At 44.5% G+C, this 12,167-nt stretch overlaps 1 pseudogene; it reads left to right on the plus strand.

Moving 5' to 3' along the window:
• The first annotated feature begins 11,025 nt into the window (after positions 1–11,025).
• Positions 11,026–11,934, plus strand: LOC147673680 (xaa-Pro dipeptidase pseudogene; annotated as a pseudogene).
• The last annotated feature ends 233 nt before the right edge of the window (positions 11,935–12,167 follow it).

Here is a 12,167-nt window from a genome sequence, read left to right on the forward strand (position 1 = left end):
CGGGGTGGGGGAGTTAGCACCGTGCCTCAGACGTCATTGGCTCTAACAAGCCTCCGAGGCCGCCCAATAGAGACGGCGCTGGGAGTGGATTGGCTGAAGTGATGATCAATGAAACTCCGCCCAGACATGTGGATTTTGGAGAGCATTACAGAGCTCGTGTGGCAGGGGACGTGGGAAACCTCAGGTGCCTAGGCATTGGAGCTGAAGACGGGCGATAGACAGAGACGAAGGACAAGCATGCAAAACTCAACCTCCTACCATATTGGAATGAATAACTATAGCTCTCTATTAGCTAACTCCACACCGAAAAGACGTTTAAACTGTGTCAATCTTATCGGAATCCTAGTGGCTTAGTAAACTCCATACACCGCGTCTTGCAATGACTGTAAATAATATTGTCTAAAGTGCTTTATTTTCTGTATTACTCTATTTTGTAGCTAATTTTCTTTTAATATATGTTTCATAATAAGCTCAAAACTCGAGGTTATTTACTGTGAAAAGGTCTTTTAAAAATTGTCCTATTCTCCTGTCTAAGATGGTCACTTTACCACCCTTAGAGAGTAATCTTTAAAGAGATAGAATAAGGACTACTGTTGTGGACTACCCTGACCTTGTGAGCTCATTATTTTGCTCTAAAAATAATTTGTTTACTTAGTTCAACACTGTCATTATTTTTTACTGAGTTAAAGTATCCACGCCTATATTCCTCACCCTAGCCCTTAATATGAGGTGGGGTCTCGATCATCATAATCCTTTATGGGTTCCGGAGTAGCGTGCTACTCGCTGAAAAAGCGCTTTGACACCTCAGGGGTAGTAAGTGCCATATGAATGCAAATTACAACACAATACAATAGTAAAGACTGTGACAACATAGCTGGCAAGTTTTCAGCTTGCACATTTTTTGTTTTTTGTTTTATTATAGCGCAAATTTGACCTGAAGGTATCAGAGCGCTTTACATGAGCACTAGTTGCATCACCGACAGACACATTCATTTACAGTTGCTTGTTTTTAGTGTACTTATGTGCACACATGCCAACATTTTAGGAGAGGAAAGAGGGAGCTTAAAAAAAAAATTCTCGGGTGAAGTTATTTCTTTTCTTGATGACAGTTCAATGGCTCTGTCTCAGGCAAACAAGGCAGTTAAAGTAGGCAGGATAGTAGTGACAGATGCAGAGCCTTGCATTCTCGAGGAGGAACTGGGTGCATCACAGTGGTCAAAGACATTTGCTGTTCTTGAGTGTGAGTGCTGTTGCCTTATCCCAGCCACGGCTTGCTTAGTTCCCCTTTGTGCATATCCACAGCTTTAGCCATATAAGCCAACAGACCTGATTCAGCCGAGAGTCTGCGAGTGGTGGAGTGAGCTAAAGAATGATGATGGAATAAACCCAGATCAGTTGACTGGGGGTGAGTGCTTGCATTGTTCAACACTCTGTAGTGTAGTTCCTATATTCCCGATAGGCTCTGTGCATTGGAATAACATAAACAATAGTTTAGACGTAGGACTGAAGTCGACCTGGTCTCTATTGAATATGTTAGACTTAATTTGTGAATGCCAGCTAGCTCAGAGGTCACTAGAAGCTTTCTCGAATACACAAGAAGGGATTAGTTTCTGACAACCATATAACATGACAACTTTGTTCCCCAAGAATAAGGAATGTATCTCCAGAGTCGCGGAAACAATAGATGGCTATTTCACTCAGTCAATCGTGCATGCTTAGTTTCACCAGAAGTGCAGAGAAATAGAGAGACAGGCGTTTTCAATAAAAAGGTTATTTATTGAGCAGTCTTCTTTCTCATGCAAGAGAAGTGAATTGCTACATTCACAATACTTGTCATAAAGTAAAGTGCGTACAGTAAAAAGAGTATTATGAAATAATACTGTAAAAGCATTTATATGGTTTCTAAGCCATAAGATACTTAAAATGGATAAAATACATACAATGATAAAACATGACTAAACGTACTCAACTATTGCTTCTAAGATACGCCTACCACGGTGTACCTAACCTAAGCCTAGTACATGGGAAGGAGTACATAAGATTTAGTTTGAGTTAAATAGTTTCTGCCAAGAATCTATCCAAGAATTCTCTAAGGGTCTCATCAGCTCCGTACCTTGTTTATAGAATGTAGGAGGTCTTGTATCTCTCTCTCAGGACTCAATCTCCCAGTAACCCGCAAGGGTAGCTGGGAAACACCGGAGCTGGATTTCTCGGCAAGAGAAAAGACAGAGTCTCTCTCAGTGCGTCAGCTGGAGGGTCGGCTTCCTTTGGCACTCGCTACAGCAGGGCGTCGGGCAAGTAGTCAGTCGATCTGCTCCAAACCACCGTGTGTTTTGCTAGGGCAGATGCTGGTAAATTTATACCTGGAAGGTGCCGAGTTTGACGAAAGGTTGGACATAATACATCACTAAGAACTTTCAGTTCTTTTAGGACTCCAGGAGTTCTAGGACAAATCAATACAGAAGCAGGGGAAAGTCCCGGACTGCTGGAGGTTTGGTCTCTCCAAGAACTCGTGATTTCTAGGAATCTGTGGAAGTAGCCATGCCGTATTTGGACTACATTGGCTGTGTCTAAATATGGTTATGATTCTGATGCCTATATAAGGATATGATGAGTTATACCTATATAAGGGCATGAATCAGGAAAATTACACTAGAGCCCTAGATTCGTCTACAACAACTCCATCCATCATCCCCTTTGGTTTTGCTCAAATTGGTAAATCGCACACAGCCACTAACCTTCAGGAACAGATACTGCAGGGGCAATGTACGTTTCCCAGTTCCTTCTAGCACTACCCCCCAGGGAGTATATAACACCCTACCCTGCACGGAAGTATGCAGGGGAAAAGGTAAAGGGAAAATACAACAAAAGACAGCAGTCCGCTACCAGAGGGCCGCTTCGGTCCTTTCCTCTCACAAGAAATCCTTCTTTATCGATATGCGATGAAGCACTAGGGCACCGTGTACACAGGAGAAAGCACAGCTATTAATACTTTTTAACACCCTGCTCACAAACATCAGTATGAATGGGAGAAGTGAAAAAACCCCCAGCACTAAGACACACTCACATGCTGTTTTATACATTTTGTATACCCCTCGTGAACAGTAACATGAACTAATCGTGCGGTTTTGAAAATTAATCAACATAGAATAAAATGCACACACAAGTACACATGAGAAACTAATTTGCTTATGTTGCAAACTATAATCAACTAACGAAGTGATGCCATTACGTGCAAAATTAATGCAGCAGCTATAAACTATAAACTAACCAAAAGCGGCATGAATGTGCTTTCTTTTTGTTTATTTGTGGCAAAAACATGAAGACTGGTGAGTAAATCACGCATATATGTTGCTTTATCTGCTAGGTAATAACTAACAGGCAGCAGCTGTGCGTCCATTGGGGCGTTGGGGCGTAGCCCCACCAGCCACCATGGACGCATCGCGGCTGCCGGCCGTATCTAAATAAAATACAAGCTGAACAATCAGCCGCCGAGAATTGCCAGGGGGGGTGGCCTGCTGCAGCTTGAGTGACAGTCCACACACTCAGGCTGCAGCAGACGTAGTGCGCATGCAGTCTGGGGAACTTACAGTGCTCATGCTTGGGAAAGTTGGCAACTTTCTCAAGCATGCGCACTGTAAGTTCCCCAGCGGGACCCAGGGGTGCTTGTTCGCCTGCCACAGTTCTCCAAGCCCGGGTCTCCAAAGGGCGACAGGGCGAGGGCAAATGTGACCCCCTAGCCAATCCTGGCGCTGCATGCAGCTCCAGGATTGGCTGGTCCACCGGCGCAGCATCCCATTGGAAGCCGCGCGTGGGGGTGGCCCGGCATTCGTTGCTAAGTCATAGAGGCGGGAAGTCCAAGGAAGGGGGAAGCCAGAGGTGTTCGGGGTCGAGAAAGGAAGGCAGTCCTCAGACAGCGCAGACACCGGCAGCGGTAAGTGCAGAAGTGAATGAAGCACATAGAAACATTCGGAGAGGACGCGCGGAGCGTTTCAGGCAGAATTGCAGAAAATGCTGTTTATTTTGTAGCCGTGAACGATCGTTTAATTCATAGAATGGAGACTTGGTTTTCAAGCCGGTTCAGCTCAATAAAGTTGAGCCGCTAGCGCAGAAAGTAACCTTACCTGAATCACCTCTGAGCGCTTGGTCGACAGTTGGGAATAGATATGCTAGGTCCGCAGCGCACCGTCAGTTTTTTTTTTACTGTTTGTTTCCCTCATATATTCACCAAACCTTGCCCGGAGTTTAAATTGAGTTTCTATCTTGTAAATCAGCGGAGTTGGGGGCAGCAACTTTCTTTTCCCAGGCCTCGACGGATAGATCACACCACAAGTCAGTGTGAGGGCTGAATACTTTTGGCTGTTTGTGGGCTGGTGCACCAAATATTAATGTTGATTTCCCTCATATATAACAAAGATTACTTGCAGCAAGCCAACATGCACATAGTCTTCTATACATTGCAAAAAAAGTATGCAGTGCGTCTGGACAAGTTCAAAACTGCTCTGACTTGCAAATGTAGGCTCATTTTAATTGTCTGCTTTGCCAATTAGGGGGCACTCGTGTCTGTTGCCACGATTTATTTTCTGTCCCACTGCTGTCCTAGAGTGGGGGGGGGGGGGGTGTTTCTTTCCAGTTTGGGTGACAGACACATGTGAGCTCTCTGACAGCTCAGGACTGCACTCTCAGCAGCTCATCAGCCTATATTAACCTACTACGCCTACTATGCCACCGTTCCATTGTTTGTTTTAGTTCTATTCTACTGAGAGCCAGAGGTATGCTTTTCTGAAACTCAGTATATTTTCAGTCACTGGCCTCCAAAACTTACTTCGTGCCTGCTCCATAGTGTTGATCCGCGATTTATGTCGTGCCAGGCTAAACACGTGTCTCACAACCCCTGCAAACGTCTTTCTTGTGTGTCTTCATTGCCATGAAAGTATTTACCGCAATTGTTTTACAGTATGGTCATTTTATAAAGACGTTGTAGGTTAGTGATCTTTCATTTCAGTCGTTTTCTATTAGTTTCAAGATGTCTTTAGAGCTTCTTATTCTTCAAAATATTGTAATTTCTGATATTTAGCCCTTTCAATGAATTTCATTACATGGTTTTAATGGTGAGAAAGTGTCACTCTATGTGTCACTCACTTGGTAGCTGAATGTTACCCATAAGTACATTGAAACCATTGAAATGCTACAATACTTAGCAGCTATGACAGACTTTGAGCATAAGAAATGAAGAAAGTGAACATTGCGCAGTGCCTCAGAAAGGAATGTGTGCTGTTGTATAAATAGGAACCACAAACTTCAAGAAAACTATGTTGTGCACTGGTGTAATTTCTGATATTTATGTGTCTCTCGTCTTCATTGCCTGATTTTGCTCGCGAGAAAATGTCACTCATAGTTATTGAATGTCACTCATAATTTCACTAAAATTATGAAAATGTCACACGAAAGCAACCTGAAACCTTGGCAGCTATGCTTCCTGCTCTTCCTTTCCCTAGTGTTTGCTATTCGTTCACATTGCCCACTTTTCTGTGTGACTCAATCTTTCTCCTGCCTGCCATCCACACTCATTCCTCCTTCCCGTGCCACCCACTTGTCTCTGTATTCACTCCTTACTACCATACAAGGCTATCTTCCAGCAGCCAGGGGGGGTCGGGGCACTCTCGAGGTCCGAAACTCCTACGCAGGGGGTTCATGAGTGTGTTCTTCGAGCTGGTGATGAGTGCATGTTAATTGTAGAAATTAGTAACAGGAAACAGATGGGCTTTACAGCCGGCATAAGCAGGCAAAAATGGCAACGTCCTTCATCAACCCTACGGAGGAAGAGAGCCCACGTGAGTTCTTTGAACCCTGAGCAGTGACCGTTTTGGAGCAGTTTTGAGTCCCACAGCAGATGTAGCAGAAATCATTACAAATTGCTGTTTTATGTTACGCTTGGAGACATGACAACTGTTAACATACAGACTTGTTGCTCCATAGCGCTGTTAACAGCTGCCATAAAATATACTCAGCTTTCACAATACTTACTTTATCAGCTTTAGAAGGATGACAGGCTGTATTTCCCACCAACATTTCAACCCTGTTGTTTGTATGCAGAGCTTCACAGCAGATGCATTTACCAACCGAGCTATCGCAAGCACCTGCACATATGTGGAATGCATAATTGGAGAGTGTTAGCTTTTTTGTTGGGCACTTATAAATGCCACCTGGTTTCTGAGGGGTGTGCATGTATGTCTGCAGCTCTCTGAAAAGGATGGCCCTGCGCGGCCTGTTAGATCTTGGTTTTCCTTTTTCCAGTTAGGGAATCCTCAGCGACTGAAATGGCTTTAGGCAAAAGAATGCAGCAGAACCACTTGTGACCTCTTTTGCAGCCCAGCCAAAAAACACAGTGCTAGCTGCAGACTTTTCTGTCAGAGAGCCTTATTGGGTCTTGTAAGTGCTCCTTAAATTCCTTTGTGTTTATGTATGTATTATGGAATTTGAGCAAGAGACACGAGCAGCTTGTTACGCTGCAGCACAATTGTTATCAGAGATCTGTTCTCGCTGTATTAGCTTAGTAATTGTTTTTTAAATACTGAATTGTTCTGTGTATTGCACATTTGTTTTAAAAACTTCGCTTTTAATAACTACTTACTAGCGCTCAGCTCCTGACGCTGACTCACTCCCTTTATTGATTTTTCACTCGCTCGATGCCTGCCGAGTTAGGGCAAGGCACCGAGCATTAGGGATTCCTGTGGCGGCCATCTTAGTGCGGGACAGTGCGGTGAGAGAGCGCTAGTCTCCGCCATAAAAGGAGCCCCAAACAGGGTCATTCAGAATTTGAGCAAGAGACACGAGCAGCTTGTTACGCTGCAGCACAATTATCAGAGATCTGTTCTCGCTGTATTAGCTTAGTAATTGTTTTTTAAATACTAAATTGTTCTGTGTATTGCACATTTGTTTTAAAAACTTCGCTTTTAATAACTACTTACTAGCGCTCAGCTCCTGACGCTGACTCACTCCCTTTATTGATTTTTCACTCGCTCGATGCCTGCCGAGTTAGGGCAAGGCACCGCGCATTAGGGATTCCTGTGGCGGCCATCTTAGTGTGGGACAGCGCGGTGAGAGAGCGCTAGTCTCCGCCATAAAAGGAGCCCCAAACAGGGTCATTCAGAATTTGAGCAAGAGACACGAGCAGCTTGTTACGCTGCAGCACAATTGTTATCAGAGATCTGTTCTCGCTGTATTAGCTTAGTAATTGTTTTTTAAATACTAAATTGTTCTGTGTATTGCACATTTGTTTTAAAAACTTCGCTTTTAATAACTACTTACTAGCGCTCAGCTCCTGACGCTGACTCACTCCCTTTATTGATTTTTCACTCGCTCGATGCCTGCCGAGTTAGGGCAAGGCACCGAGCATTAGGGATTCCTGTGGCGGCCATCTTAGTGCGGGACAGCGCGGTGAGAGAGCGCTAGTCTCCGCCATAAAAGGAAACAGTTGTCCTCCCCGATAGCGGACGCGTTTTAGCGGACGCGCCTCGTCTTCGCCGGAGTCCAGCCAGAGTCAGCCCGTCTGTGCCCGTCCGGGCCAGGCCGGGACTTTAGGGCTCAGAACTCTGCCCCTCAATTACCTAGGTATGATGCTTACGCGCGAATCTCTACTAGCATTACGCCCTGCAAAACACTACAATTGTACAACTTTAAATCCCCTGTTCGCTGGTACACAGACCTGTCCAACATGTTCCCTTTCCCTGTCAAATTTCCAGCCTTATCCTGATATTCTGCATGGTATCCCTCACAAAACCCCCCGACAGAAAGTTTGTTCTAACAACTTCATTTTCTATGTGGTAAATTGTCGTTCCTTACCACAACACAAACTTGATGTCTTCCATCTATTAATGGAAGAGAAGCCCAGTGCGATATTTCTTACCGAGACCTGGCTCCATGATGGCGCCGGTCCCGATGTTGCCACGGCACTCCCCACGAACTATGCTATTGTAAGGAGAGATCGCGTCGGCCAAACAGGAGGGGGCATAGCCATTATTTACAAGAAAGACTTTATATGCCATTTTGAACATGCAGATATTCCCAATTGCGAAGCAGCATTTTTTTAAATTACCCTCAATCCCAATTTCACTTTTTCTGGTTTACTGATTTACCGACCACCAGTTTATAATCCCTCTTGGTCTGATAATTTGGTAAACTTTATCCTACCTCACCATCTGAAAGCTCAAAATTTTACAATACTGGGGGACTTGAATCTCCACTTGGAGGATGAGAACAATACTAACTGTAAAAACCTCATTGATGATCTCTTGGCGCTGAATATGACATTGCGCAATAAGGGTCCCACCCATAAAGCAGGACATCTGCTTGACCCCATCATCTCTAATATGGAAGAACTATCATGGTTGAACACCACCCCTATATGCTGGTCAGACCATTTTCTCATACTCTTCGTCATCTCTCTTAAACCCACTAAATCTCTTTCTACCACTTCTTCTGAATCTCTGAGGAGAAACTGGAAAAGATTAAACCTAGATGACCTTAACAGTGCATTGAACAAAGACCTCCCATGCCTTGATGGAGACATGGAAAGCATAGCTGAGGCTACACAAGCATGGCTTAGTGATGCAGTGAATGCCTGCCTCCCCTTATCCCGTTGTAAAGGAAAAGTACACCGTCCCCCTGCCCCCTGGTTTACAGAGGCCCTCAAGAAAGAGAAATCTACTTGCAAGAACTTGGAGAGACAGTGGCGGAAGAACTATGAGGCTCACCAAAAAGAGATCTACCGCAGGGCCAGAAACAGCTATCATTCGGCATGCATGAAAGCTAAGGCATGCTATGTAACCTTGACTATAAATTCAGCGGCTAATAAATCCCAGACTCTTTTTAACACGGTGAAGGAATTGGCTGGTGAAAACACAAGAGCGGAGGCTCTCCATCTTAGTACTCAGCAATGTCAAGACTTGGCATCCTTCTTTACTGAAAAGATCGAGAAGATCGTCTCCAATATTAACATAAACAGTACTACCTCTTACAACCAAAAGGACTCCTCTCAATGCTCTAAAGGAAACTGTCATCTCGAAGCCTGGCCCCCCTTAACACCGGACAAAACGAGGAAACTTCTTAAAACTATCAAATCGGGTTCTCCCCGTGATCCCATACCCATCAGTATTATCAGCCAACTGGAGGATTCTACCCTGACGCCCATTACGGACATACTCAATGCGTCCATGGAACAGGCCTCAGTTCCTGCTATATGGAAACACGCCATAGTCAGCCCTTTGCTGAAAAAGCCAGCCGCCGATCCTACGGTATTGGCCAATTATCGACCAATATCGTTACTCCCTGCCTTTTCCAAAATGCTGGAAAAGCATATCCATGAAGCTCTTTCCACATATGTGGAAAATAATGAACTACTTCACCCATCCCAGTCCGGATTTAGGAGTGGGTATTCCACTGAAACTGCCCTGCTCGGAATCACGGAAAAAATTAAAGAGCTCAGAGATGATGGCCAAACGGTGGCACTGGTCTTGCTGGACCTGAGCGCAGCCTTCGACACCATCTCTCACTCCAGACTACTTTGTAGGCTGGGGGAGAGTGGTGTTGAGGGCAAGGCGTTAGAATGGATCAAATCATATCTATCCTCCCGAACCTTCCAGATCGCCTCCTCTGAGGCTTGCTCAGATGTTTTCTATTCCCCGCACGGGGTACCACAGGGATCTATTCTGAGTCCCCTTTTGTTTAATTTGTATCTTCGCCCACTAGCCACCCTTGCAGAGAACTTTGGTCTTATTTTGATGACTTATGCAGACGATTCTCAGATTTTATTTTCATTATCCAAATCTGATTCTTCTGATTCTTCTGCACTTAAAACAGGCCTCCATGAAATTTACTGTTGGATGTCGGACAACCAGCTTAAATTAAATGGGGAGAAAACAGAGATCCTCCTCTTAGGGAACAGTAAAAATCTCTGGAGCGATTCCCATTGGCCAACCTCATTGGGCAAGCTCCCGACCCCTGCCACTCAAGTCAGAAATTTGGGAGTCATCATTGATGACAGCTTATCTATGGTGCAGCAAGCCAACAAAGTGGCTGGCATCTGTTTTACTATTCTCAGATGGCTACGTAAAATTGTCTGGATGTTACCATCGGCCACCCAGAAGACCGTAGTCAATGCCTTAGTGACATCTCGGCTTGACTACGGCAACATCCTGTACCTGGGTGTAAATAAAGCAGTAGTAAGACGCCTACAGCTGGTGCAGAATGCTGCGGCCAGACTGCTTTGTAGAATTCCCAGATATGCCAGGATCACCAAATATCTCAAAGACCTGCACTGGCTCAGGGTCGAAAATCGGATTCGTTTTAAAACCCTGAGCTATTTGTTCCAAATCAAAGCTGGGACTGCCCCCAAATATCTTCAAGACCTTGCCAAGCCTTACCTTCCAAACCGCAATCTTCGCTCAATTACATCTGCGAAGTTTGCGGTACCAAGGTATAAACGGGCTAGAGTGGGCGGAAGATCCTTTGCATTTTTGGGCCCAACTCTGTGGAACTCACTGCCTACCCAATTACGCAAAGAAGAAAACTACAGGAGTTTCAGAAAAAGCGTGAAAACTTGGCTGTTTGATCAATAATCCTTGCCTTAGGATCTGCTCTCTCTCCAGTTGTGCCTTGTGTCTTTGCTGATTTCGGCGCCGGGAAACCCTTTGTGGGTAGCTGTGCGCCTTACAAATGCTATAAAATAAATAAATAAATAAATAAATAATAAATATTATGTGCGCTGTGTGACTAACTATTCTGGTTGGCATAAAGGTGCCTAAAATTTGATGTCAAAATCACGGATATGATTTCTGAAAACAGACAAAGTAAACATTTTGCAAAAGGGGTTCCTCATTGAACCCACACTCTACCCTATCCTTTCCAAGAGCTCCAGATGCCTTAACCCTCTCATCTTTTCCACTCGGGAACATTGCAGATTCTACTAGGTAGTAAATTCAGCCTGCTGATGTCAAATGTCTCCTGTAATCAATGTATTGAATCATGGACTACTGTGAGGGTCTTACTCTGCGTGGCATTAATACCGATAGTGGAAATGTCTGCAAAGAAGCTTCATTTGAAGGAATTAGCCAATTTCAAGTGAACAACAAAATTCTTCATCCAGAAATAGTGGAGTGCCGTGTAATTAAGACCGACTTGGAGTTGGAAGTCTTGCGCTACAGTAACAGGATCTCCAGCGAGGCCCATAAAGAGGTTATGAAAGCGGCTAAACTGGGGATGAAAGAGTACGAATTGGAAAGCCTGTTCCTGCATTATTGCTATAAACGTGGAGGCATGCGGCACACGTCATACACTTGCATATGTGGCAGTGGAGACAACTCATCCATTTTGCATTACGGGCATGCTGGAGCCCCAAATGACAAGACCGTTGTTGATGGCAATTTGTGCTTGTTTGATATGGGTGGAGAATATTACTGCTATGGGTCAGACATCACCTGCACGTTCCCTGCGAATGGAAAATTCACTCCTGATCAGAAGGCCATCTATGAAGCTGTGCTTCATTCATCACGTGCTGTCATGAAGGCAGTAAAACCAGGTGTTGCCTGGCCAGATATGCATCGTCTAGCAGACAGAGTTCATCTGGAAGAACTGACCAAAATTGGCATTTTGAAAGGCAACATGGTGAAAGTTCATCTGGGTGCAATATTTATGCCACATGGTCTGGGACATTTTCTTGGCATTGACATGCATGATGTTGGAGGCTACCCAGAGGGAGTTGAACGGAGTACGGAGCCTGGTCTCAAAAGCTTGCGTACTGGACGGATTCTTCAGGAAGGCATGGTGCTAACAATTGAACCAGGAATTTACTTTATTGATCACTTGCTCGACCAAGCACTGGCAGACCCCGCACAATCCCATTGCCAGTGTAAAGTTCTAAACTTGCTAGATTGATTCAGACATTGGCTCTGAGCAGCCGTCTGTGTCTGGCGTTTCTTGCAGAGCTACAGTGATGAAAACTTCTCCTATGCACAGCCTTTCAGCAACCTCTGAAATGCAAGAGCGCATGAATTGGTGAAATTCAAATGCTGATTTTTACAATGTGAACATTACTGAATATCTGTTTTTATAAGATCATCCCTCTAAGGTGATTCAGATATAAACTATGCATGCTGTGTAACTGCTTT

Source organism: Lissotriton vulgaris, chromosome 12 (genome assembly GCF_964263255.1).
Source record: "Lissotriton vulgaris chromosome 12, aLisVul1.2, whole genome shotgun sequence".
NCBI lineage: Eukaryota > Metazoa > Chordata > Amphibia > Caudata > Salamandridae > Lissotriton > Lissotriton vulgaris.